At 51.6% G+C, this 27,969-nt stretch overlaps 1 protein-coding gene across 5 annotated transcripts in view; it reads right to left on the reverse strand.

The window, feature by feature from the left end:
- Positions 1-27,969, reverse strand: part of ARHGAP22 (Rho GTPase activating protein 22) — a 171,070-nt gene that overhangs the window by 48,716 nt on the left and 94,385 nt on the right. The window contains exon 1 of one of the 5 annotated variants that reach the window (XM_042959994.1): positions 18,276-18,333. The exons of the other annotated variants lie outside the window; for them this stretch is intronic. The gene's annotated coding sequence lies outside the window, so the exon portion shown is untranslated. Of the gene's footprint in view, positions 1-18,275; positions 18,334-27,969 lie in introns of those variants that run through there. 5 annotated transcript variants of the gene reach the window in all.

Raw genomic sequence — 27,969 nt, forward strand, 5'->3', positions numbered from 1 at the left:
AAAGTCTATGTTGGGCAAATGAGAAATTCCCTTAATTTAGTTTGGACACCATGGATCTCTCACTGGTGCTCTTTTCCTTTGCCTGGTTCTGGTGACGTCCAGACAGATGTGGGCCCGCCTCCAGCAGGTGTGTGAGACCACAGGGCTTCAGCTAACGTTCTCCCCGCACTCTTTTCACCCAAATTGTTCTGGTTCTTAAAGATAAACATACTGTTTTTATAAGGTGCCTTCCTCCGGGAGGCCAGGTATAAACCACCAGACAAGTAAGAAGTCTTCCTGGTATGAAGTTAAATGTGTTCACCGTTAACTAGCACCACTGTCTAGTATAGCTCCTTGAGGTTGCCATTCACATGATAGTCTAAGTGCACAGAATCCTGTGAAGGCACCTGTTCATCTTATAGTTTTAATGAACGGCATCTCTGGAAAATGACATTCACATCATCATCATCATCATCATCATTCCTATTATTCACAAAGTCTAAGTGCCTGGCACCCCTTCTCCCCACACCCCCAGACAGCCACTCTCATTGTAGTCTAAATGAATGGCGCCCTCTGGTGGCACCAATTCACATTGTAGTACGTGAATCCCTGCCCTCCCCAAGTTTCGGAGTTGTGCAACACAGTGGCCTATATGTTCACACATTTAAGCCTAAAAAACGGTCTTGAGGAAGTACTTATATTTCCACTTTCTACAGAAAAAACTTCCCAAGATCTCCCAGCCAGAGAGCCAGAGCTATTTTATGCCTTGTCTATCTGATGTCCACTGCTTTCCCCCTCAACAGAGCTGGAAGGACTGAGAGGCAAAACCTCAACTCCTCCAGCCTCTCAGGGCTTCCTGCCCGGCTCAGTCCCACAGCAAGGCCCCATACTAGGCCTTATGGATCCCATTTGGGAAATTGATAGGCACTATCATAGGGATATTGACATCCCCTACAGATAGGGAAATTGAGGTTCCTTGCCTGAAATGCTGCAGCCAGTGAATGACGGGGGACTGCCTGTCTCAGGCAGAGGACCCACTTTCCAGGGCATCTTGTCTTCTACCGGGATGGGAAGATTCCAGTTCAACTGCCAGGGTGCTTCACGAGAATCCCCAAACCTCCCCCTGCCACCCAGGTGTCAGTCTCTCACCTGGTCCTCACCCCAGGATTCCACTGCCAGGGCCCTTGTCCAGAGTCACATTTGGTGCTGCAGTTGTGTGTAAGGACCCCATCACTGGTCAGAGAGTGGCCCAGTGTCGTTTGTGACCAACGGTTACTAGGAACTTGTCGGAGACCTGCCAAGGACATTTAAAAACCTACCATGGGAGCCCGGACATCAGTCCTGGAGGGCACAGCAGCTCAAGGAGGGAGCTCCTGGGTCGTGGCTGTCAGGCCCTTCTGGGCAGCGAGGGAGTCCCTCCAGCCACAAGCAGACAGAGCAGAGCCACTGTAGACACTTGGCCTCGGGCAGAGCAGGGACAGCTAAGCTGCCTCCCTTTGGAGGAATGTCTGATTTTCTATGCAACACATGGTTAGGTGCCAATGGGGAAAGACGGAATTGGGAGGTCATCAAACCCTTTGACCAGATGGGGGCTCCAGCCATACCCACGTCCTAACGGGGACACAAGAGGTCTGGCTAGAATAGCACCGCGCAGCTGGAAGCTCTGAGGGAAGGCCCAGAGGTTAAGTAGGAGTCGCTGCCCAGCGCCTGGTCCGTTGGCAAGGCTCCGAGAGGTCCACCAGCAGAGAAAACACAGGCCCACTGAGCTCCTCCAGGGTACCACAAAACACGTCGCTAACAGGACACCTGCTAACGTCCTGAGCTCCTGAGAATGCACTGTGGGTGCAGCTGAGGTCGGGGTGGAGCTCATGAGGACCCTGCTGTGTACGGTGAGGACACCAGGGCCCCGATTCTGGAGAGAGGCGTTACCTCCCGGCTCCCTCCCTGATGGCCCTCTCATCTGTCCACCCAACTGTAACTGAGCAAGCCCGCGTGTGGCTGACCCGAGCTGGGCTAGTGGGGCGGGAGGGGACTGCTGTGAAGGGCACGCTGTCATTTGCAGGGAGCTGCATGCCGGCCTGCACTCCCTTGGCGGGCCAGCCTGGACAGCGTGGTGAAACAGAGTCGGTGCCGGACCCCAGGGGCCTCACCTGGGAGCACCCGGGACAGGGAGAGCCGCGGCACCCCCATCAGTGGGGCAGAGGGGTGCCCTCCGGCCTGGCCCAGACGGGATGCCGAGCACAGCAGAGCTTTGTTCCAACCTCCGCCATCGAGCGCCGTGCAGACGCTCTGTGAATGGCACTGTTGTGGTATTTTAAGAAGATTCTACAAATAGCACTAACTCAGAATGGGCCTCAGAGCCAGCTCATGAATGCGGCAGTGGCGAGGGCGGGCCAGCCTGGGAGCTCCAGGAGGACAATGGGGCCTCACAGGGGAGGTAGGGCAGGATGTTGGGTGACCCCGGCCTTTTCCGGGGCTCCATGGCCTCATTTCCCCCCAGACGCGACGCACCCAGGCCCTGCCCCCATTGCCCAATTCTGATGGGCGGCTTCCTGGGAATTTATGGGGAAGGAGCAGCTCCCCAGCCTTTCTGAATAACAAGGGGATCCAACAACCTTCTGGCACCTGCTACTCCCGGATCTCTTAGCTCTGATGATGTCCTGTGGGTCACAGGGGAGGGGGGCACAGGAAGGAAGAATGTCCTTAGGCTTTTATTACAAGTCACTTTATTAGGTAGCCAGAGAAACCTCAAAGACTCATAGTCCTAGGAGCCAAGGACTATTATCTGGAATCTTTCCAGAAGAGTCCATTCTTGAGACTTGAAAGACAGCCGAGGGAAGAGAAAAAGAACAGGGATTGGGGGTCATTCAGAGAGGCTTAAACGTAGCGAGATGTCTCAGTCTCCATGTCTCCATCTTGAAGACCAAGGCTATCGGACATCTCTCACAGCGAAGGTCGAAAATTTGGAGACGCAGAATATGCTGTGCTTGGTACCAAAGGCACTCAACAAGTGTCAGCCTCACTTCCTTCCCAAATGAAAGACCGCTTATTTAACAGATGCGTGCGTTCCACACATAAACTATCTCTGAACTACAGCTGAGAAACCGGGCAGGCCTAAAGGGATCCCTCTTGACCCTGTGAATCTACAAAGACATCAGAGCAGGGCTGTGGAGTGTGGAATCGACGCAAATGAGCAAGACAGGGCAGCAGAGCAGGCCGGGGCCTGTGGCAAAGTAGAGAGGCTCAGATCTAAGCCCGTCTGTCCCTTCTTATACGACAGAGGAAGGATCATTTTCTTTTTAATGTTTATTTATTTGAGAAAGAGAGAAACAGGGCACGAGCAGGGAAGGGGCAGAGAAAGAGGGAGACACAGAATCCGAAGCAGGCTGCAGGCTCTGAGCTCTCAGCACCGAGCCCGACGTAGGGCTGGGGCTCACAAACTGAGATCGTGACCTGAGCCAAAGTCAGATGCTTAACCGACGGAGCCACCCAGGCGCCCCGAGGAAGGATCATTTTTGACAGACCTGCCTCGACCCCCCCAGCACATTCTGAGCAGGGGCCATGGCCGAGGCGTTGACGGTGCACCCAGCCATCAGAGGTGGCATGAAAGGGTAGTTCCCCCACACGCATCAGTCCCCGCCACCCAACCCTCAACCATGCCTTGACTAACTCCTCTGTGTCCTGCCCCTTCCCTCCATTAAACACTGGGGGGTGGAAACGCGATACCCTCTCTATACGAGGCTGAGCACAGTTCTGTGCACAGAACTTGGCACTTAATCCATAAGGACCAAATGAGAATGAGGTGAGAAAGACCTGTCTAGAGCCAAGAGTACAGGGGACCTCAGACTCAAGGGACTGGGCCACTGACCTGCAGTGTGGTCTTTGACAAGTCACTTCCTCTCTTTGGGGCTTTTGAAAAAACTAATTTGGAAAATGAGAAAGTCTGGCTAGGTGATCCCTGAGGATCACACTCTCGGAGTCCATATGTTCCATCTCTAAGTACCGACGATTGAGCCCTGGTATTGAATGGTGGATGTTCTTAACCCTCCCCTGGGATGCCTTCCCTGGAACTTGCTTATTCCCCACATTGAATTGGGACAAGGCAGGTAGTGGCTTGTTCACAGGCAGGTGGCCCTGGGCACGGCCCTGGGACCTCATTAAGTTAGAAGGTGCTGCTGTCTCCATAGCCCCAGCTGTCTGGGGAAGGCTGCATTTGGTGCTGGCGGGCACTGATCCTACACAGGTCTTTTTCCTACACGGCGTCGCTGCATCAGGCAGGGGCAGCAGGAGATGCAGTGCGCTCCCAGCCGTGGGACTGAGGCCTGGAGCCCAGACACAGGCCCAGAGGCACGCAGGTCAATGTGGGAGAGTCATGACTTGATACCGGGGTGCCTGGACTCCAAGGCCATTCCTGCTGTCCCCCTACTTTGCACCCCCGACCTATAAGAGGCTCACACACTGTCCCAATGAGCCATGTGCCCTAGGAGAGTGACCCAGACCTCTCTCCATCTGATTCTCCTAGCCAATAAATGAAGGAAACTACCTAACCTCAAAGATATTTCCTTGCTCCCAAGTTCAGGGGCTCTCTTCTCCAGAAGTGGTTGATGTACATTGACTGGGTGGTGTTTAAAATCCTGAACGAAGGCTCCATGGGGACCAGGGCCAGTCAGAACAGGGTGGGCCTTACCCTGCTGGGCCAGGCGTGAAGTTTCAGGTTCTAGACAGTGAGGGGACTGCGGAGCCCCCGGGGAGGCTGGGGGTAGTGACCATTCACTGACTGGTAAGGAAGCATTTCTGCGTTTTACAAACCTCCTAGCCTTTCTGGTGAGTGCCATCTGATTATCGGCCAGGCCTGCAGACCTCCCGGGCAGGAAGGAATTTGAGAACCTGCCAGGTTAGGGCCGTCCTCAGGGAGGTCTGAGATGGAGGCTGGCGAACAGGTGCAGAGGGCCCCACGCCAGATCCTGATCCACACCTTGTGCTCCGTTCTTGCAGAGACAGTCATGCGACGGGCAGGCAGCGGCCACTGTGACATCACTGGCTGTGGTGGACTCATTTGAGTCTGAAAAGATTGAAGTGAACCTGGGGAAGTGAACCTGCTCCTGCAAGGCCCCGGTGGGTCTCAGTGGGCACCATGTGACTGAACACCCCCGCCGCTCGCGTTGGCTCCTGGGCCTCTGCGTGGGGAGCTGACTGAGGGGGGCCGAAGCACAGCATCCTGGGTCCGGTCCAGTGTGAGAGTCTGAGCAGGCTCAGGGACACCACAGCCCCTGCCCTAAAGGGAACTCCATGGGGCTGGGGGCAGGGGGCGGGTCCTGTGTATGACTGATCCTCAGAGAGGAAGCTGGCCCAGCAGAAGCCACAAAGGAGAAGCTGCCGGTTTGTGACTAACCTTTGACTCTTTCTAAGCTGGATGTGACCAGGGGTGGCCAGCTTTCTGTTCCAAGTTTCGTGCATGCAGGCCGTGTGCTGCTTTTTGTTTCATTCTCTAGTGTGTGCTCTGCAGCTAGCTGTCAAAGTGAGTGCCTGGCTCTAGGTCATGTGGTAGTGAATGAAATCAATGCGGAGTGCAGGCTGGGAGGGTAGCCTCTGGTGCCAGACAGCCTGGGTTGGACTCCTGGTTCTGAGCGGCCTTGGGCATGAAACTCAATGCCTCGGTTTCCCCATCTCTAAAATGACACAAGGAACAGAATCCCCTTGAAGGCAACTGTGAGGATTAAGTGAACTCGTACATGACCGGTGCTAACTAAGCTCAGGGTTCGGCACACGGTGGGTGTTATGTGTGTTGTAAGCGCTTTCCTTTCAGCAAAGCAACACTGGCCTCATCAGTTTTTAGAATCTCACCCTAAGCCTCAAGGTAAATAATAATCACTTCCATTATTGGACATGTTGGTGAGCTTGTCAGAATTGCAAGTCACAGACAAGAGTATCCCTCTTTGGCTCAGAGACGTGACTTGTCCAGACAGCAGGTGGCACAGCCAAAATGCAGAACCGGGCCTGCCCAACTCAGAGCTCCGTGAGCTTCCAACATCTCACACTGCCTCCCAGAAACCAAGCCCTCAAGCACCTTAACTCACCTCCAGTTCCCCCCTAAACATCCAAGCAGTTTAGGTAAGAAGAACAAGGCCTAGGGGCGCCTGGGTGGCTCAGTCGGTTAAGCGTCCGACTTCGGCTCAGGTCGTGATCTCGTGGTCCGTGGGTTCGAGCCCCGTGTCGGGCTCTGTGCTGACAGCTCAGAGCCTGGAGCCTGTTTCAGATTCTGTGTCTCCCTCTTTCTCTGACCCTCCCCTGTTCATGCTCTCCCTCTGTCTCAAAAATAAATAAACGTTAAAAAAAAAATTTTTTTTAAAAAGAAGAACAAGGCCTAAGCCAAAGAAGACGGAAGAACTGCTCCCTTACCTTGGTATGACTTAGCATCTCAGAAAGTCCCCCACTGTGGCAACTTGATCTGTCTTACAGATCTCTGAAAAAGCCCCATTTACATAGCACTGTCACGATGTGACCTGACTCACTCTGTGGAAAAGCCCTATCTCCAGGGCATTTGTCAAAACAACCAGGGGTAATTCTTTATCATTACAGCTGTCTAAAGCTGATTTGGGCAAACAAGGCTGGCCAAAAGGAAGATCCAGGGACGGAGAAATCCACTAGGAGCTCTGAAAAGCCCTGATATACTTCCGGTGATCTAGAAGTCCACGTACACGTGTACAGCTGTGTTGATGAGCAGGAAAGACCTGAGAAGTCCCCGTGCTCAATCTCTCACTTCTGGCCAACTACGCACAAGCAGGGGGAGTCAAGCCTAAGACAGTCATAAACTCTCTGAGCACTGGAGGTGCATTCAGAGAAATTTTAAAGGGAACCCTTCATTGTGTGTGTTTTTTTTTTTTTTTTTAATTTTCTTACTGTTTATTTATTTTTGGGAGAGAGAGAGACAGCATGAGTAGGGGAGGGGCAGAGACAGATGGAGACACAGAATCTGAAGCAGGCTCCAGGCTCTGAGCTGTCAGCACAGAGCCGGAAGTGGGGCTCGAACCATGAACTGTGAGATCATGATCTGAGCTGAAGCCAGATGCTTAACCAATTGAGCTACCCAGGTGCCCCAAAGGGAACCCTTCAGACAAATATGAAAAGAACATTAGATGGTCACTCAAATCTACACGAAGTAAAGAGCACCGATAAAAGTAACTATATAGGTAAATATAAAAGATAGTATAGATGTATTTTTTGTAGCCTTTTTTCCTTCTATCTGATTTAAAGTTTATTTATTTTGAGAGAGAGAAAGAGAGAGAGAGAGCGTGAACAGGGGAGGGGCAGAGAGAGAGAGGGAGAGGGAATCCCAAGCAGGCTCCACACTGCCAGCGCAAAGCCCATCACGGGGGCTTGAATTCACGAACCGTGAGATCACGACCTGAGCTGAAATCAAGAGTCTGATGCTTAGCCGACTGAGTCACCCAGGTGCCCCTCCTTCTATGTGATTTAAAAGACAACTGCATAAAATTGTGTTGATGCACTTATAATGCATAAAAGATGTAATCAGTATGACAATAATGGCACAAAGGAAGGGGAGAGAGCAGACTGTAATCCCAAGAACAATCACTAAGAAAGTAACTTAAAAATACTGTAAAGAGGGGCACCTGGGTGGCTCAGTTGGTTAAGCATCCAACTTTGGCTCAGGTCATGATGTAACAGTTTGTGGGTTCGAGCCCCAGATTGGGCTCTGTGCTGACAGCTCAGAGCCTGGAGCTTGCTTTGGATTCTGTGTCTCCCTTTGCCCCTCTCCCACTCACACTCTGTCTCTCTCTCTCTTTAAAATGAATAAACATTTTAAAAAAATACTGTAAAAACAAAAGGAAATTAAAATGATACAACAAAAAAAATCTATGTATATAAAAAGAAGTCAGTAATAGAACAAAAATGACATGGCACATATAGAAAACAAATAGCAAAATGGCTGACATAAATCCATCTTATCAGTAATTATATTAAATGGAAATGGATTAAAAAACAAATTACATACTCTCTATCAGAGACATATTTTGATTTAAAAACAAACAGGTAAAATGTGAAATGACAGAAAAAGACCATGTACACAATACCCAAAAGGAGCCAGAATGACTATACACATATGGGACAGAATAGACTTTAAGACAAAAATGTTACTAGAGACAAAGACGAACATTTTATAATTATAAAAGGGTCATTCTAGCAGGAAGATACAACAATTATAAACACATGTCCCCCCTGGGCACCTGGGTGGCTCAGTTGGTCGAGCATCCGACTTTGGCTCAGGTCATGATCTCACAGTCTGTGAGTTCGGGCCCCGCGTCGGGCCCTGTGCTGACAGCTCAGAGCCTGGAGCCTGCTTCGGATTCTGTGTCTCCCTTTCTCTAGCCCTCCCCCGTTCATGCTGTGTCTCTCTCTCTCTCTCTCAAAAATAAACAGTAATAAATAAATAAACACATGTCACCTAACAACAGAGCTCCATAATACTGAAGCAAAAATGGACAGAATTGAAGTGGGAATCCACAATAATACTTAGAGGCTTTATGGGTGCCTGGCTGGCTCAGTCAGAAAAGCATGCCACTCCTGGGGGTGACTGGGTGGCTCGATCGGTTAAGCGTCTGACTTCGGTTCAGGTCATGATCTCGCAGTTTGTGAGTTCGAGCCCTGCATTGGGCTCTCCACTCTCAGTGAGGAGTCCGCTTCAGATCCTCTGTCTCCCTCTCTCTTTGCCCCCCACCCCACTTGTTCTCTCTCTCTCTCAAAAATAAATAAATGTTAAAAGAAAAAAAAAAGCATGCAACTCTTGATCTTGGGGTTGTGAGTCTGGGCCCCATATTGGGTGTAGAGATTACTAAAAAAAAATAAACTTAAAAAAATTGGAGACTTTAGTAGTCCATTTTCAATAATGGATAGAACTAGGCAGAAAATCAATAAGGAAACAAAAGACTTGAACTACCCAAGGAACCAAGTAGTCCTAACAAATACACATAGAACATCCCATCCAACAAGAACAGAATACACGCTCATCTCAAGGGCACATGGAAGGTCTTCCAGGATAGGCCATATGCTAGATCATAAAGCAAGGCTTAAGCATTTAAATGGATTGAATAAAATAAAATGTGAATGTATATTCACCAGCTTAGGAGCAATAAATTTAGAAATCAATAAGGAAAAGAAATTTACAGAAATCACAAATAATGTGGAAATTAAACAACTCACCCCTAAATAACCAAAGAAGAAATCACAAAAGAAATTTTAAAAACACTTTGAGTTGAAGTGAAAGCACAATATATTAAAACTTATGGGATGCAGTGTGCTTAGAGGGAAACTTACAGCTATAAACACTCACATTATAAAAGCAGAGAGATCTCAAATCAATAACCTAACCTTACACCTTCAGAAACTAGAAAAAAAAAACAAACCAAACCCAAGTCAAACACATGGAAGGAAATAATTAAGATTAGACTAGAAATTAATAATTAGGATTAGACCAGAAATAAAGACTAGAAAACAATAGGGGAAAAAAAACCACCAAGAGTTGGTTCGTTGAAAAGATCACCACATTTGACAAACTTAGCTGGACTAACCAAAAAAAAAAAGGGGGGGGGGGAGAAGACTCCAATTACTAAAATCAGGAATGAAACAGAAGGCATCACCGTCAACCTTACAGAAATAAAAAGGATCATAAGGGAATAACATGGAGTAAGTTGGATGAAATAGACAAATTCCTGGAAAGGCATAAACTACCAAAACTGACATAAGAAGAAACCAAAAACCTAAATAGGCCTTTATTTAACAAAAGACTGAATTAATAAATATTCCCTGCCCCCACCCTCCAATTTTCACTGATGAATTCTACCGGTCATTTAAAGAGGAATTAATAACAGACAGTTTCATGGGTAAACTCCATCAAATATTTAAGGTATTAATACCAACTGTTGACAAACTTTTCCAAGAAACAGAAAAGACAAGGGCAGGGTCCCCAGCTCCTGTGCAGCCAGTATTCCTCTCTTGATAAAAACAAGGACACTGCAAGAAAACTATACACAACATTCCTTATGAACACACAAACAAAAATCCTCCACAAAATACTAGCAAAACACTAATGCTCATCAACTGATGAGCGGATAAACAAAATGTGGTCCACTCACTCCAGGGACTGTATTTAGCCATAAAACAGAATGAAGTACTGATGTGTGCTACAACATAGACGAACCTTGGAAACACTATGATAAGTTAAACAAGCCAATCACAAAAGGCCTTATATTGTATAAAAGCAATTTAGCGGTTGTTTGGGCAATAGGAAAAGTGGGGGGAGGGTTGTCTTGGGAATGGGGAGTGACTGCTCACGGATATAGGGTTCATTTTGGGGGGTAATGAAAATGTTCTAAAATTAGATGATGGTAATGATTGCACAACTCTGTGAATATATTAACACCCATTGAGTTGTACAGTCTGAAAGGATGAATTCTATGATACGTGAAATACGTCTCAATTAGAGCTGTTTAAAAAAAAAGGGGGGTAGTGATAGGATATTTGGGGGAAGACTCCAGCAAAAGTTGTAATTCAGGCAGAACGTGCATCAGCCACCTAGCTGGGTTGGAGCAGGTAGGAGAAGACAACTACTTCAGGGATTCACTTCATTTGGATGCTCTGGATTTTGGTCCCAGCATTCCCGAAGGAGAGCCCCCTTACAGGTACAAGGGCCTGCAGGCTAACAAGACAAGAAAACACAGCTCCAGGCATGTTCTTCCCCTCTCTCTTCAGGCCTTGGGACTCTTCAGCTCTCAGGGAGGCTTGCTGCCCTAATGGCCAAGGTCAGAGACTTCTGGCTCCCCAGGACCGGTTCTCCTCTGAGGCCAGCACTGTTGGTCATGGGTGTGTGCTGGTTAAACACACCTGCTCATGAACTTTGCCCAAGGGGGAGGCTGCTGATCTATCCTTGCAGTATCAAATCCCCACGCCCTGTGTCCCCAGCTAGCTAATCACCGGCTGAGCCCTTCTCTGTGCAGGAAGGAAGAGGCATGTGCCCTTCTTAATGCTTTGTTGCTAGGAACACGGAGCAGTTCTGAGCTTCCTCGGACAACAGCCTGAGGTATAAGTGGACACGACCTTAGAGATCATCTAGTCTTACCTATTTCCCTTTTTACAGATGAGGAAACTGAGGTTCTAAGTGGTAACCCAGCTAAAAGAACTATCAACAGCCTTCTGACAACCTTTGAAGTTAGCCTGTCCCCATTTACAGGTGGGGATGGAGAGGCTCAGAGAGGTGAGGGGTGGCCTGGGATCCCCTGGTTAGGAAATGGAACCAAATCCTCTGCCTAAGGCTGGTTCCCTCTCCGAAAAACCCACAGGGCTGCTGCCCAGAACACTTGAATGGGAAAGAGGTAACAAAGAGGGACACTCCTTGGAAACAGAGGGGGACCCATGCAGACTCTGAGCTACAGACCAAAGGCCTTAGGGTTCTGGTCCCTGAGCGCAACCCTGGAGCAGGAGGCCCTAACCTTCTGACAGGTCATTCTGGCCTCATGTCTGTCCTGGCGAGGTCTCCACCATCTTCAAGGTTGGCTCCCACACAGCCTGGCTTCTGCCAGCCTTCTGAGAAGCGAGCAAAAGACACAGCTCTGCCCTGCCTTCAGGGAGCTTCTGGCTCATTTTACAAACTGGCGTGTGTATTTACACACTGTGATAGGTTTTAAAGTGAAAGGACAGGCTAGCAAGTGAGCAAGTAACAGGGGTCAGGGACAGGCTCCCAGGAAATGCTGGGGTCCCCAGGTCAAAAGCAGGTGCAAGGTGACTCCAGGCAGGGAAGTGCCTGGGCGATGCCAGAGGTGGAGAGAACACAGAGGCACACGGGACAGGAAGGCAGGCTGGGTGTGTGTGACCACACTGGCCGCCTGTGAGCAGCATTGAGAGCTCTCTGTTAACGTCACTGCAGTCACTGAGTGAGCATTTGTAAGGAGGCAACAATGAGATCCTGCAGGCACCCTGAGCAGACACTGCCTGCTGCTGGGGAACGCGCTGGGGACAGGAGGCCAGTGGAGTAGTCCGGGCAGCATACGGGTGGCTGGGACCAGGGATCTGGCCTGGGAAGGACACAGGCAGAGGGACTCAGAACTGGCAGGAGCTGGTGACAGCAAATCAGAGCAGAAGCACAAAATCAAGAGTTCAATTTAGCCTGATAAGCTTTGGCCACTCTCCGGTCCAGGGGAGCCCAATGGAGGCGTCAAGCAGGTCTGGCGCACGGAGCCAGGCCTGGGTTGAAAAAAATCGTCACTCTGAATGGTTTGCCAGCAAGAGGGCCAAGCGGGGGGGCGGGGGGCAGAAGTGAGCGGAGAAGCATCTGCTTGTGTGGGTCCAGGAGTAGGCAGCAAGAAGCAAGGGAGCTGCGGGGAGGCAGGAGACCCTCTGCTGGCCGACCCTGCAGTCCCCGAATGCCTGGGCCCTGGCACATCTCTGGGGTCCAGAAAGCCCTTCCCTATATTCTCTGTCCAGACTCGGCTCAGGCATCAGCTGCTCTGGGCATTCTCTGAACTGCCAGGCTGGGTGGGACCCCAGCCCCCAGCCCCCAGCACCTAGGCTCACTGCTCTCCCTGCGTATCTTCTCAGTCTGCAGCGTCCCTGTTTCCTGGGTCTCCAGCCAGCCAGGCTGTGAGCATACGGGGGAGGGGAGGCAGAGGTGCACCGTCCCCGACTCTTTATCCTCAAGCTGGGCACAAGGCCTGGCATAGAGTGGGTGTCCAACAGAGAGCTGTTAAATGGACGGACTGAAGCCTGGATGACAGCTGCCTCTTAGCAATCTGGGAAGATTTTATGAAAAATGGAACCTTCTCCGAGAGGTGGGCTCAGCAGCTCTATAGGAGTTTACCCAGTAGAACCAGTTCTATCCTTTCCACCCAGTGACAGCCATGCCTCCCTCTGGGACAGGGCACACCTCTGCCTGCCCATCTGCATGGTGCCCAGCCTGGCCCAGGGGCCTCTGCACCCAGGCCGAAAGGAGCCCCGACAAGCCCTCTGTCCATCAGAAAAGGGGCACAGAGTCCACACCCTGTGCCTCGCTCTAGCACAGCTGAGTGATACATGGAGTGGGGCTGGACTCCCAGCAGGGTTTCCCCTGGGCTCCCCTGGAAGTCGGGCAACAACAACAGGCAAAGGTGAACACGACAGTCTCCTCCATCTCTACGCCATGCAGCGAGCACAGGTTCTCTGCAGAGCACAGTGTCAGATCCCAGAGGTGACAGGCCCAGACCAACCGGGCACTGGAAAGAATGAAATGAACAGGGCCTGTGGGCCAGGGGCTCAGAGGCGGCTCCAGGTACGGCCTACCTTCCCCATGGTTGACCCTTCTCAGGCCTGACTAAAGGCTCTGTGAGTAGGTGTGGGGTATGCAGGGACCAGAGGGGTCCAGGTCTTGTGTCGGGGAGGGGTGGGGCACGTGCAAAGCCAGCAAGGCTAAGAAGCTGGGCTTTCTTCTGTAAGCACTCCGGGGCCGAGGCAGAGTTTGAGGAGGGACGTAGTGTGACAGGAGCTGTGCACGGGGTGCTGGCCTGGGCAGTGGACTAGAAAGAGCAAGGATGAACCCCGGATGACCAGCCCGGAAGCCAGTGCGGGCAAGATGCTGAGGGTCTGCACAGGCATCACGGTGGCCACGGGAGCAGGGATGGGGACACTGCCTTGGGCGGGATCACAGGAGCTGTCAGCCTTTGATGATGGGAAATGAAGCAGCAGGCAGGCTGGAAGCCAGAACACCATGAGAAGAGGCAGGTGAGTGCCCAGGACTCCGGCGGAGTTCGGGATTTGCAGACTGGAGATGGCCACTGCAGGGGTGTGGGGGTAAAGGATTAAGGGTGCTGATTGCTTAAAGGTGAGCACAATTATCAGGGCCCTGCATGAGATTTCTGGGACTTATAGACAGAGCTCTGAAGATGAAACAGAATTCCCAGCTGAACTTGGTGCATTAAAGGGAACAGGGCAGAAAAGAGATAGAGGGCTGGGCAGGGGCAGCCCCTGTGGTCCAGGAGGTGGACAGAGGCGGGGCGTGGGGCAGCCCCCCAGGTGCTCAGAGTTCACCAGGTCCAGCATGGATAGCAGGGATAAGTACAAGAGGAGAAGGAGGAGGCAGGAAGGCCAACCCCTACTGGAGAGCCGGTGATCGAGAAGAGACAAGGCCAGGGCTTGTGGTGCACATGGGGACAAGAGGTTGGTTTTTAAAAAATGTTCTGATGAGTAACTTGGGCAGGTTTGTAGGTGGACAAGGAGCCAACAGAAGGAAAGATGAGGGTGTTGGGGAGAGAGGAGACCTGACAGGGGGCAAGATCCTGGAAGACAGAGGAGGGCTCCCAATGCTGAGACCAGCAGGAGGGGTGATTTGGGGGCTGAGGTCTTAGGGGCCCACCGGTCTGCTCATGGCCCCTCCCTAACCTCGAACGAAAGCTGCCTCAAGGCCGTGCTCCTGAACCACTTCTTTCTCTAAGTCTTGGCCTTTGCCCACATGGCAAAGTAGAAGAAAATGAAACTTGCCATTCAACAGACCCACCATAGAGCGCCACATGGCAGGAACGTCCGGAAACCCTGCCTAGAAACAATGCAATTGGAGTGTTCCCAGAGTTCAGATCAAGTACATGTGCCCCCTGCTTGGAGGAGGGGTAATCCTTCTCTACGCATCAGATCGCACTCACTGACCTCTCGGCCTCTTCAGGAGCACCCAGGACCCAGGAATGCCCCATTTGCAGTGATCTGTCCTGCGTGCGTCAGTAAGCGCGATTAGGGCCACTGCATATGATGCCCGAAAACCACCTGCAGCTGTCCCTCCTCAGGTCCACGCTGCCCACCTGCAGCCCTGCAACTAGTGAGAGGGCAGGTGTCTCCTGGGGCGGGGGGGGGGGGGGGGGGGGGGGGGGGAGTGCCAGGCTGTGACAGGAAGGCGCGATGAAGAGATCCACCCTCGTGTCTCTGGCACTTGCTGGATTTCTGCTGCCCTCTTCATGGGATCGATTACCTGAGCTTTCCTGCTTTGTCAAGTATACTTTCACACAGGGATAACACAGTCAAATATTCTGTCCTAAAAGTTTTGTTTCAGAAAGAGCCAAGAACGCAACCCATTAACAACAGCTCTCATCTTGGGAAATTTTAAGTCACGGAGGAACTAATGGACTCTCTTCCGATCTTTTCTTAAATGAAATACCTATTACACATTTCTAGTCTGGAAAGTCAGAGAGCTTCCTACTCAGGTAGGGGCAGCGGCGAAACACAGAACACACCCCTCGGAAACAGATGTGCCGTGTCCCTGCTGTGACAACTGAAATCAGTTTAACGTCTAAGGCAGCATTTTCTCAAAGTGTGTCCAAAGACACGGGTGCTGTGAGATGCTCCGTGAAAGGCAGATTCCCCGGGTACAGGTTTGGAACTGTACCTGCTATCCACCCAACTTGGAGGTACAGAATTGCACCAATGTGTTAAAAGCTCTGAGAAGTCTGGCAGTGAAAAACCTTCCAAGAACCCATGATTTCTAAGGTTATCTGCCTAAGGAACCATCCCCCCCCCCCTACCCCCCGGTCCCTGTTTCAGGCAGAACTCGTTCTGAACAATGGTCCAAACATCAACATTTGTTAAATGAGGCAACAACATCTAAACATTTGTGGAGATTTTACATTTAAAAACCCAAATATCTGCCTTCCTTGAACCACAGAAAATCCTTCCTGCCTGGCAGTGGCTGGCCGGCCACCCGCTCTGGACAGGGCATGCACGTTCCGGCGTCACAGTGGCCCCTACCCGCTCTCACTCCAGACTCGGCCAGCTTTGCTAACTCACATGGGCTGCGGGACCATGTGGACTCTTCAGACTGGGTCTCTGCTCCCAGGTTGCTGGGGCCAGCTGGGCCTTGGGATGGGTGGGTGGGTGGGGGTGCCAGCTGGGCCTTGGGATGGGTGGGTGGGTGGGGGTGCCGGTTGAGGAACATTCCTACACCAGACCTGTTCCTCACCTGGACGGGTGTAGCCTGGGCATCCACAGCCCCAGAAGACAAAGCTAGCAGGAGATGCCCCTGGCCCCCTTCTAGGACTGCTAATTGACTATGTACCCTCCCTACCAATACCTGCAAACCAATGCCCTGCAAACCTACCCTTGCTTCTGGGACCCAGGCTCCACCCCTGGCCCTGTTTACTGAGAAGGGTCAGGAAGGACCAAAGCTGCTCCAATCCTGCCAGCCCCCAGTGAAATCCTTCTTGCTCTGCTCTGACCTGCCCTCAGCCAGCAGGAAGCAAAACCCTGCCCTCTGAGTCCTCCCACCGTCCTGGCTACTGGAACCATCAAGACTCACTCACTTTCAGTCCCCTCCCTCCAGCCTTGAAGCCCCACCTGCAAAATGCTTTTTTTTCTTTTCCAAATCAAATGCTAAGAAAACTGTTGCCCTGGGCAATGAGAACCATGCAGCTAGTCACAATTCCTATTTGGTTTTGGCTGCAGAAAGGCTCAACCACAGATAGTATCTTATGGCTAGATCAACTAGTCTCTTTTCTCTCTTTGCTCTATCAGTCCTGTTTAAATGTGAATCCTGTTCATTTTTTTTTAATGTTTATTTTACATGTTATAAGCTATCTCAAACTTTTTTAACAAACCTGTACATTGGTGGCATCATTATCACCTGGACAAGAGTCCCTCAAGCTTCTTGACACAGTCATACCTTCATCTGGATCCAGAATATAATTTTCAAGGTACTGGTAACCTGGGGCCCATTCTGGAAAAGTCGACACTGACCTCATTGTTCACAGGCAAGGCATCCCAACTCACCTGCTCAAGGCAGTCAATTGGGGAAGTCCTTAAACACACAGCTTCCCAGGCCTTTCCCCAAAGCCTATCCGGCAGCTCAGGTGGGGCCCGGGGATCTGCACGTTTAATGAGCTGCAGGCGGGGGAGGGGGTCAGGTGAGGTTTAGGGTAAAGTGAGTCTGGGAAGCGCAGCAGTAAAGCGACGCACCACCGTTTCTGACAATCAACAGGATCGGTTCAGTCAGTCAAGGGTTAAAAGCCGGAAGGGCCACTGCCCGAAGGAGGCCAGACCTCTGGCTGCAGCCGGCTCCACAGCCAGCTTCTCGGCGTGGAGCCCTCTGCAAGCTTGCTGCATTCCACAAGCAGCTCCCCTCGCACGTTTCGCCGCGACTTTTGTAAAACTCTGAGTCAGGGCCCCTCGGTCCAAGGTTGTGACAGAGGCGGGCGAGCAGAACGGATGCCCCTCTCGAGGCGGTTAAGCCGCAGAGGCAACGCCGGCGGAGGGCCGGGCTCCCAAGGCGGAGGACCTGGGGGTGGGGCCGGGCGCCGGGGGCTCCTCCGCCCCAGCCTTGGACTTGGCGGACCGTGAGTGCGGGCGCTCCCCCTCCGCTCGGCTCCCCTCCCGCCTTGGGCCCCGACCCCAGGCCCCAGCCGGGCTCCGCGGAGCCAGAGGAGCCCCTGGACGCACTCTCCGAAGTTCGGGGACTCTCGGGGAGTTGCACCCACATCTGAACCCTTTCCCGGGCTGAGGCAGGTAGCGGGCGGCCCCGGAGAAGTGGCGGACAAGCCCCCGAAGCGGGTCTGGCACCCCCCAGCAGTAGCTGGAGAGAGCCCGCGGCGCGCGCCCCGCTCCCGAGCGCGGAGGTCCCCAGCCCGCGGCGCACGTGCGCGCCCAAGAGTTACCTTTGGGCGCCGGCAGGTGTCCCCTCCAGTCCTTGCAGCAGCACAGCCCCATGGCAGCCCCCGCGCCAGGCGTTCGGCTCCGCTGCCCGCCGCGCCGCCCGCCGCCGGCCCGGCTGGCGGGCCGGCGCGGCCGAGGTCTGGCCCGCGGGCTATGCCCAGCCAGGCGCGGGGCTGCGCGCGGGGCCGCCGGGCTGGCCACTCCCCGGCTCTCACGCTCCGTCCCGGCCCCGCGCCGCGGGCATCCCGGCCTCCGGGCAGACGCTGCTAATCAATAGGAGAACGCGCAGATTGCGCCGGCCGAGCCGCCAGCCCGCTTTTATCTCCGCGCGCCGGGGCGGCCCCGCGCCGGCTCCCGGCCCTCTCGGGCGCCCTCCCCGCGGCCCGTTACTCTCCTGGGGCGTCGGGCTGCACGCTCGCGAGGGGCCGCCAGGGGGCGCGGTGCGAGCCCGAGCCGTCTCCCGCTCCCTCCTCCGCACGCCGGGAGCCAAGCGAGGGGTGGGGGGCGCGCCGGCCTGACTTCTGCGCGGCGCGGGCGGGAAGGAAGGGTGCCTCGCCTCCCTCCCGCTGCGTCCTCTAAGCAGTCACCTCACGGGTCACTCAGAGGAGGCTCTCATTTACCCAGCTCACCTGAACTTTACAACTGCAGTAGCAGTAAAAGCGTGCTTGCCCAGGCTACCCCCAAACCTGGCTGGGCTGGACCAGGTGACTTTGATAAAGCACTTCCCTTCTGAGACTTGTTTCTTCACCTGAAAAGTGAGGGAAGTGACATCGGTTTAGGTGTCATTTTGCGCAGATGAAAGGTTTGATGGTATCAAGTTACTTAAACATTTCGTGCTCGGCTCCCGGGTCTATAGACGGAGAGGATAGTAGAACCTCTCCACTGGACCTTTCTGAGGATTAAATGAGCTGATATAATCTATCCATGGATCTATGAATAGATTTTTTTTTTTTTTTACTGTTTATTTATTCTTGAGACAGAGAGAGACAGAGCATGAACGGGGGAGGGGCAGAGAGAGAGGTTGATACAGAATCTGAAACAGGCTCCAGGCTCTGAGCAGTCAGCACAGAGCCTGACGCGGGTCTCGAACTCACGGACCGCGAGATCGTGACCTGAGCCTAAGTCGGCCGCTTAACCGACTGAGCCGCCCAGGCGCCCCTGAATAGATATTTAGATATTTACTATACATACATAAAGAACACAGCCAGCAGGTCGCTAAATGCCTTGTAAACGTGAACTGTCATCTTCAAGTATTGGTGAGGATGTAGGCAAACGGGTGCTTTTGGTGCAATGACTTTGGAAAGTAACACGTGAACTGTTTATGAAAACTCAAAATGCTGGGGCACCTGGGTGGCTCGGTTGGTTGAGCAATCGACTTCGGCTCAGGTCATGATCTCATGGTTAGTGGGTCCCAGCCCCGCGACAGGCTCCGTGCTGATCGCTCAAAGCCTGGAGCCTGGTTCAGACTGATTCTGTGTCCTCTCTCTCTCCCCCTTCCCCATTTGCGCTTTCTCTCTCTCTCTCTGTCTCTCAAAAATAAACATTTTTAAAAAATTAAAAACAAAACTAAAAATGCTTAACACCCTGGGCCTAGCAGTCCCATTTTGCAGCATGCACCCCCCAGAAATGCTTGCCCACATGCCCAAGAAATCCTGTGCAGGACCACTCATTGCACCCTTGTTTGTAATTGCCAAAAATTGAAACCAACAAAATATTCATTGGTAAAGGGATTATCAAATACACTGGTATTTTCATGAAATGAAATACTATATCAAAATAGGGAACTAGGGGCGCCTGGGTGGCTCAGTCAGTTAAGCATCCGACTTCAGCTCAGGTCATAATCTCCCAGTTTGTGGGTTCGAGACCCGCGTCGGGCTCTGTGCTGACAGCTCAGAGCCTGGAGCCTAATTCAGATTCTGTGTCTCCCTCTCTCTCTCTGCCCCTCCCCCACTCTCTCTCTCTCTCAAAAGTAAATAAACATTTAAAACATTTTTTTTATAAATAGGGAGCTGGACCTAATGTTTGAGATCTGTGGATTCATAGCACTTGCATAAAAACACACCTACAGAACACTGTTAGAGAGCTAGGCTCTGTGCGTGGCACTGCTCTAGGTGCTTGGGCCTAGAAAAAAAGAGTGGTTCCCTCTGGGGAGAGAGTGAGTGACAAGAACAGATTGAAAGATGGTGTCAAAAGACTTTAGCATTTTGATGGTCTAATTTTTAAAGAGAGAGTCATATTTACATAATGTGTAATAAAATACTAATTTCTTTCTCAGCCCTTCAGTTCCTGGGATCAGTTCCTGCCCCCGAAACGGAGCTGTGGTGAACCGCTGATGGCCTTGGCTTGACTGGGATTTTCTCCCTTCCACCCCACCCCCATCCCGTTTTGGGAAAACAGAGGTGGTCCAGGAGAGCAGTGGCAGAGGCTGCCTGTGGCCTGGGGCAGAAGAGTTAAATGGGGTGGGGGGAGGAAGGGAGGAAAGAATGACTTGGAGTGGAGAAGAGGTTTTCCCAGGAGTTAAATCTTATTCAAAGGAGAGATTAACAAAGGGGCAGATTTCTGCCTCCCTTTCCTTAATCTCCAGAAAGACTAGGATGAGGTTTTTTCAGGGAGAGAGAAAGGTTGTCCTGCACCAGATCCGGAAAGAAAGATGTTTTCACTTCATGACATGTAGGCGGGGGGTTACAAAGAGGGAGTAACTGAGAAAAAACAGAGAGACCTGACTTCTGGCTGCTGCCAAGTCATTTTAAACAGTTTTAGCACCAGGCAAGATCACTTAGTCACAGCGGGCTTAATGAGGCCCCAGGAATTCCAAGCTAGAGCTCCCTGCATTCAGGGAGAGCATGTGCGGGGAGCGAGCCCCCGGGTGATTGTCCAGCGGCCAAGTCCTACATTTGGAAAGCAAGATTTAAAAGAAAACATCACAGCGGCCATTGTGGGCTACTTGTTTATCTTTCTAAGAGGAAGTAGCAAAGCAGGATCATTTCAAATGAGCCTATTATAGAAGGTCAGCATCCCCATTGAACCGTTCAAATATATTTTGGATACTCGACTTTTCAAAGTGGCTTTAAATATCAACTCCCAGGGCAGTTTCAGGAGACAGAAAGCCAGGCAAGAGTTTCTAGTGTTCTTGCCTTTGGTTTCACACACTTCAGTTCCTGATGATACATTTGTCTTTTTATAGTTTTCTAGTTATCTGTCTATTCTCGAAAAGGGAAGAAAAAATAACATTCACTCTGTGCTTCCTACCAGGTGCCAGGCAATTCTCTAGTGTTAATATCACAGTTCACCACAGCACAATTGTATGAGGTAGATGCCATTACATTCAACTTATAGAGGAAGAAACAAAAGTTCAGGGAGGTGAAGAAACTGCCCAAGCCCAGTGAAGTGATAAGTGGTAGAGACAAAATGGATGGTTGGATGGATGGTTGGAAGGATGGATAGATGGATGGATGGATGGATGAATAGATAGGTGGGTGGGTGGATGGATGGATGGATGGATAGGTAGATGGGTGGATGGATAGGTGGATGGATGGATGGATGGATGGATAGATAGGTGGGTGGGTGGATGGATGGATGGATAGGTAGATGGGTGGATGGATAGGTGGATGGATGGATGGATGGATGGATGGATGTGTAGGTGGGTGGGCAGATGGATGTATGGATGGCATTTCCTCAGTTAAGCACAGAGTCATGGGCAGCAACTGGAAAAGCATATGCTAAGCATGGAATTTGCCTGAAAAATCAAGCTCCTTGAATATAGCTCTGCCCCCTGAATTGATCATGACCTCAAACCATTTTGAATTGAGCCAAAACATCAGGATCACTCAGTGGTACAAGGCTCCAGATGAGCTCAAGCCACCCCACTCCAGAAGACTAGTCAGAATAGTAGGAGGCTCTGAGACATCTTTCTGAGCTGCAAGGCCAACATCCTGCACATTATAGGGAAGCGGAGCCAGAATCAGGAAGTGGGTTTCAAGTGAGTGCAGTGGGCTCTGGGAAGGAGGGTCGGATGCCAGATTTGGAGGACAAAGACTCCGTGGGACTGGGGCTACCCTCATCCACCCAGACCCCCACCTTCTACTGCTTTATTCCATTTCAAAGTTTGGTAGTAAGGATATGGGCTGTTTCTAGGACGGCTGCTGCCGCTGGGATCCTGGCTTTATTGCAGCCTGGGCTCCAGGTTCCAGATACGCCCCAGGCCATTCAAGGATTTGCTTAGGAGACTCAGGACCTGGCCCTCATACCTCTCTGTAGGGGGCTGGCTGCTCCTCCATGATTTGACGTACCCAAGGTACCCTCATGGTACCATCTCAAGGTGTGAGTCCAGCCTTGGGCAGCTCAGGGGAAGGACAAAACTGGGGTCACGGCATCTTAGTCCCAGGTATAGCTCTGAGGGGCCACAATGATCATTCATTCATCCATGCATCCATGTATCCATCCATCCATCCACGTACCAAACAATGACTGAACATAATGAATACCTGAGAATACCAAGACAAAATACCAGGCCCTGAGCTCTGGGGAGGCCAAGATGACACCCTGGGAGGTCTGCAGGGGACAGTGACCTGGCTCTGGGGGGGGGGGGGGTTCAGGAAGGGCTCTACAGAACAAAGGTTGTTGAGAAGGGCATTGAGACATGAGGAAGAGACCAGCTCCTCAGGGGATGACATAAGAGTGGTCCTCCCAACGGGTGGTGCTATCGTGTTGAGGACCTAGGGTCTGGGGTGGGAAAGTGCAGCAGGGCATTTGGGGTAGGGGAATATGATGCAGCCTGTGATTCTGACTGATCAGCCTGGCGCTGGGCTGAAGTAGGGACTGGGCAGGGGCGACCAGGAGCAGGGGGAAACTCCGAAGCAAAAGGCAGAAGCCTGAGAGCTGCAGGGCTCGAACACAGCAGGGGAGAGAGGGAGAGCAGGCGGGACGTGTGCCAGCAGGGTGGCCCCCCTGAACCACACTTCTCAGTTATCACACCTGCGTGCTCCCGTCCCCTCGAATCTGGACTGCCCTATGACCTGCTTTAACCATCAGGTGACAACAGTGACTCTGGGCCAGTCCTGGGTGTAAATCCTCAGAAGGCTTGGCAACTTCTGCTGTTGTCTTCCCCTTGTGACCGGGTTGAGGACTGCCCTGAGGATGCTCCAGGAAGCCCAGCCTAGCAATGCAAGGAGACCACACGGAGAAACGAGTCCAAGGCCAGAAACCTCCTCCTCCAGCCATGTGAGTGAGGCCGCCCCAGAAGCGGATCTCCAGGTGATACACATAGAGCAAAGACGAGCTGGGCCTGCTGAGCCCTACCTATACTGTAGGATAGCGAGCAAATAAGAGGTTTTAAGTCACTAGCCTTGGGGGTAGTTTGTTATGCAGTAAAACAACGGAAACATGGGGAATTATAGATAATTTTAATATAGCCAACACCGCCTGGCTGTGACCGCGTGCCGGACTAATTGCTTCACATTCTATTAAAATTCAGAGCAGTCCTATGTGTTAGGTATCATCCTTATTTCCACGTTAAGGAGAAGGACCCTGAGGCACAGAGAGGTAAAGTAATTTCCACTAGGTCACCCAGCTAATTAGTGTCTGAGCTCAGATTGGGACTTAGCCTGTCTTGCTTCGGAGCCTGAGCTCTTAATGACTCTCTGGGAGATATTTTGGAGGGAGAAGGGACCACACTTGGTGTTGAATTCAGTGCCCTCTAGATCTAAGGCGTATCTGTAGGTGAGACATGGATGGAAAAAACAACCCCCGGTGGAGGGCTCCACCGCGTCTGGCAGGAGAGCCACATGAGGCTCATTGCTCTGTTAGCAATGTCAGGGACATCTGTTAGTGTCAGGGACACTTTCTGGCAGCCCTGGCACCTGGTAGAGGGGACTCCTTGAAGACAAAGTCACTTTGTAGACCGCGTGCCCCAAACCTCCCTCACTCCGGCACTGGTGTCTCATTTTTTGTCCACGACAGCCCGGTGACGGTGAGATGTCAGCACACTCATTTTACAGGACAGGATGTGGACACCTGCTCAGGCCACGTGAGCACTCAGAGTCACACAGCTGGTGGGCGGGAGAGCCTGCCCTGGAATCGGGCAGTCTGGTCACCACAGGTCACCTTCCTCATGACCAGCCCCCTGTCCCCTGCCTCCTGGAGGTGAGGGTCTGCACCCGGGCCACCTCCTCCTCTCGTCCTCTCCTCCTATCATAGTTCTGATCTGTGTTAGGATTCTGCCCCAAATCCAGAGTGCACACACGTATGGACACCACCAAGACTCGCAGACATTCTGGAATTGGAAAAGCTTTACAGTTTTAGTACTATTTCCTCATTTTTCATGGGAAATCGAAGGTCCCGAGAAGCTAGACCCACCCCACATCAAGCATTTCTTGAGGGCCTGCTTTGTGCCAGGCACTGAGAGGTGATGTCGTGGCAAGTTGGGGCTGCCTCTGGTCCATTTCCGTTTTTGCTCTGAAATAGACCTACAGAAAGGATAAGCAGAAAGGCAACCGCTCACCCTGTATCTCAAAATATGTTTTGTGCTCTATTATCACAGTGCACAGAAGCCAACTGATTTGGATGTAAAAAGCTGGTTAAACATGTTAAGTAGCACCCCTCTTCCCATATTATCCCTCATCAACAGCACTGCCATTACTATTCACTTCGCAGACTCATTGTTCTGGTTTCTTTTTTTTAAAAATGAAGTACGTGGGGGCGCCTGGATGGCTGAGTCGGTTAGGCATCTGACTTCGGCTGAGGTCATGATCTCGTGATTCGTGAGTTCGAACCCCATGTCAGGCTCTGTGCTGAGAGATCAGAGCCTGGAGCCTCCTTTGAATCCTGTGTCTCCCTTTCTCTCTGCCCCTCCCCTACTCATACTCTGTCTCTTTCTGTCTCTCAAAAATGAATAAACGTAAAAAAAATTTTTTTTAAATGAAGCATATGACTCTGGGAAAGGTAAAGTACGTTTGAAGCAGGTCCATACTGCTTTGTGCTAGAAAAGGCTGTGGATTCCATAAGGACTGGTCTGCTTTTTCCTTTCTTTTAATGAGACTTCCATTTCTCTTTTTCCTTTCACTGCCAGGAAGCTCAGGGAAAATTTGAAGTTTGGCTTTGGCAAGTATGAAGGCCCTAAAGTAGGCATCACATCTGTGCTTTTGTGTCCTGATTTTGCTTTTCTACTTTTTTTAAAGTAAACGCCAACCCCAACATGGGGCTCAAATTCACCGCCCCAAGATCAAGAGCTGCATGCTCAACCAACTGAGCCAGCCAAGTGCCTCTGTTTTTCTACTTTTATTTGCATTTTCGTTGGTCCTTAATTTTTTAAATTATTACTATTTTGTTACCTTCATTTTATTTTAAGTGTTCCCATTAGAAGCCGTTTCCAATCCTTTGTGGAATAACATAGGAGTATAAGTGAATAAGTGAGTGTAATATATTCTACTTTAAACCAAGAGTCAGTAAACTTCTTATAAGGGATAGATCATAAACATATTTAAACTTTGCATGCCATATGGCCTTCATAGTAGCTACCCAACTCTGTCCTTATAGCATGAGATTGGCCGTAGACAGTACATAAATGAATGGGTGTGGCTGTGTTTCAATAAAACTTTATTTGCAAAAGCAGGTGGTAAGCCATATTTGGCCTGTGGGTTTATGTAGTTTGCAGCCCTCTGTTTTAAATTTTTTTTTTCAACGTTTTTTATTTATTTTTGGGACAGAGAGAGGCAGAGCATGAACGGGGGAGGGGCAGAGAGAGAGGGAGACACAGAATCGGAAACAGGCTCCAGGCTCCGAGCCGTCAGCCCAGAGCCTGACGCGGGGCTCGAACTCACGGACCGCGAGATCGTGACCTGGCTGAAGTCGGACGCTCAACCGACTGCGCCACCCAGGCGCCCCACAGCCCTCTGTTTTAAAAGAATTTTAGAGCATTGGGAAATGGCTTCCTATTAAGTTGGGAAGTACTTGGCTTAGAAAAAAGTGAATTCCCATCTCTAAGAGGTGGCAATTCTGTCCAAGGTGACTAGCTTCCACTTCTGCGTGACAGACTGGGAAAGAGCAGCTGCACACACTGTCTGGACCCCTCTTAAGAGGGGTGTGCAGGGGCGCCTGGGTGGCGCAGTCGGTTAAGCGTCCGACTTCAGCCAGGTCACGATCTCGCGGTCCGTGAGTTCGAGCCCCGCGTCAGGCTCTGGGCTGACGGCTCGGAGCCTGGAGCCTGTTTCCGATTCTGTGTCTCCCTCTCTCTCTGCCCCTCCCCCGTTCATGCTCTGTCTCTCTCTGTCCCAAAAATAAATAAAAAAAAAAAAAAAAAAAAAAAGAGGGGTGTGCAGTGCTGGGGAGAAGTCAGTCCCTGACAGAGCAGGCTCTGAAGTCTGCCAGAGAGAGCCCATTGTCCCGCACATTTGTCTGCCCACTCCTCAGGGAGCGGGGCACCGGGGGCAGGGCCCCAGAGGTGCATGGCCAGCTGGGTTCCCCAGCTCTGGCCAATGGGTCTTCGGCTGCCGTGGACGTTTTTCATGGAAGGAATGTGTCTGCAGCTCCAAATTCCCACAGAGAAAGACAAGGGGAATCGTTGGGGAGAAATTCCTGGGCCACATTTTTCTTGCTGTTCATGTGGCCTGAAGCCATTGAACTTGGCTAGACTGCCCAGAGAGGGATTTTACAAAGCCCATTGTCTTTTCCTGGAGTCTCACCCCCACCCCTGCCCCCACCTGCTCTTTCTGCCTTCCTTTCCTCTCCCGCCCCCAGGAGAAATGCAGCATGGGAAAGAGCAGGAGGCCACAGCCATGGCCGCGAGGGCTCCTGCTCCCTGGCCAGGGGCCTGGACAGCTGTAGCACCTACTCCTCAAGGCAGACTGTGGCATCAGGCCTCTCCATGCACTTGGGGGAGGAAGATGGTCTCAACTGCTTGACCAGGAGGCACCAAGTGGGATACTTGCTTCGGTAAGAAGAGCAACACATATTGAGCACCTACTGTATGCCAAGCACTGCTGTGAGCATTCTACATATATTAACTCCATCTCCACAAGAATCCTATTACATTCCTGTTTTACTGATGGGTAAACCAAGGCACTGAGATGCTACGTGATTTACCTGGGGTCCCACGGCTAGTAAGTGGGAGAGACAGGATTTGAACTGAGGTGTCTGTCTCCGGTGGGACTCTCACCTGTCACTTCCAGTGTGTGTGATCCCCTTAGCTCAGCATCCCACTTACAGATCGTCCCTTGATGGTGTGTGTGTCTCCACAGTTGAGGCAAACTTCTAGTAGACAAAGCATTTGCATCGGCATGACCTGTGCACCCCAGAAGGCTCCTAGCATCCACACATGCCACAGAAGATGACACCCTCCATCATGAACTGGCCCACCTGGGGTCTGGTCTGCCTGGCCAGAGGCAAGGCAATGTCAGCTGGGGGTTAACTAGCCCTCCTTGCTGCTGTCATCCCTGCCGCTCTCGCTGCTGCTGACAGTGCAGGGGAGGGGCCTCATCAGCAGTGCAGGGGAGGGGCCTCAGAGGGTGAGCCTTCGACTGCTTTCGGCGTGCCAGCCCCTAGGTTTGGCGATTTACATACAACGTGCATCACTGACACAACAACCCTGAGAATGAGTGCTGAGAACCCCAAGCTGCAGATCAGAAAAGGAGCACATTAATCGGGTAATTCATGTTTGCTACTGGACCAAACAACTGCAAAATGTCAGTGTCTTAACCCTGTGAACACTCTTTCTTGCGCTGGTCACCATCCCAAGCAGAGAAACATGAGAGGCAGAGGGGGAGGGGTCTCTGCTCCATATGGTTATTTGGAGACCCAGGTTCCTTCTAGGACCTCGGTGTCCTCTGGATCTTCTCCTCTTGTCGGAGGAGGGGATAGGGGGCAGGGAGACCTCGGGATTTTAGGGGCTGAGAGCAGCCTATACCGGCACTCCCACCTGCATTCCATTGTCCTGAGTTCAGTCATGTGACCTGTCTTACTGTTGAGGAGGCTGGGGAACAGTCCGTTTGCAAGGCCACAGGAAAAGGAAACAGGTTTGGCTGAACCCCTGGGGTTCAGAAGATGAGGTGCCATGAGAGGCAGTCAGGCGATTTTGTATTTTGCCACCATACTGAAACGGATGCCAAAGCCGTTTGATCTGACTTCCAACTTCCAACATCTTGGAAGACCCTCAGTCCTTCAATGGGGGCCACGAATGGGGCAGAAGGTCCTGAAGGGCTGTGAGGATTAACTGGGGCACTGAGAAAAGAATTTCACACATATTCAGTGCCCAACAGCTTTCCCTTTCTTAGAGGATGGGGTGCTGGGCAGGTGGGGGGGCTGGACTGGGAGAATTTTACCCCTGAGGAG

The sequence above is a fragment of the Panthera tigris genome, chromosome D2 (assembly GCF_018350195.1).
Source record: "Panthera tigris isolate Pti1 chromosome D2, P.tigris_Pti1_mat1.1, whole genome shotgun sequence".
In the NCBI taxonomy this organism is placed as follows: domain Eukaryota; kingdom Metazoa; phylum Chordata; class Mammalia; order Carnivora; family Felidae; genus Panthera; species Panthera tigris.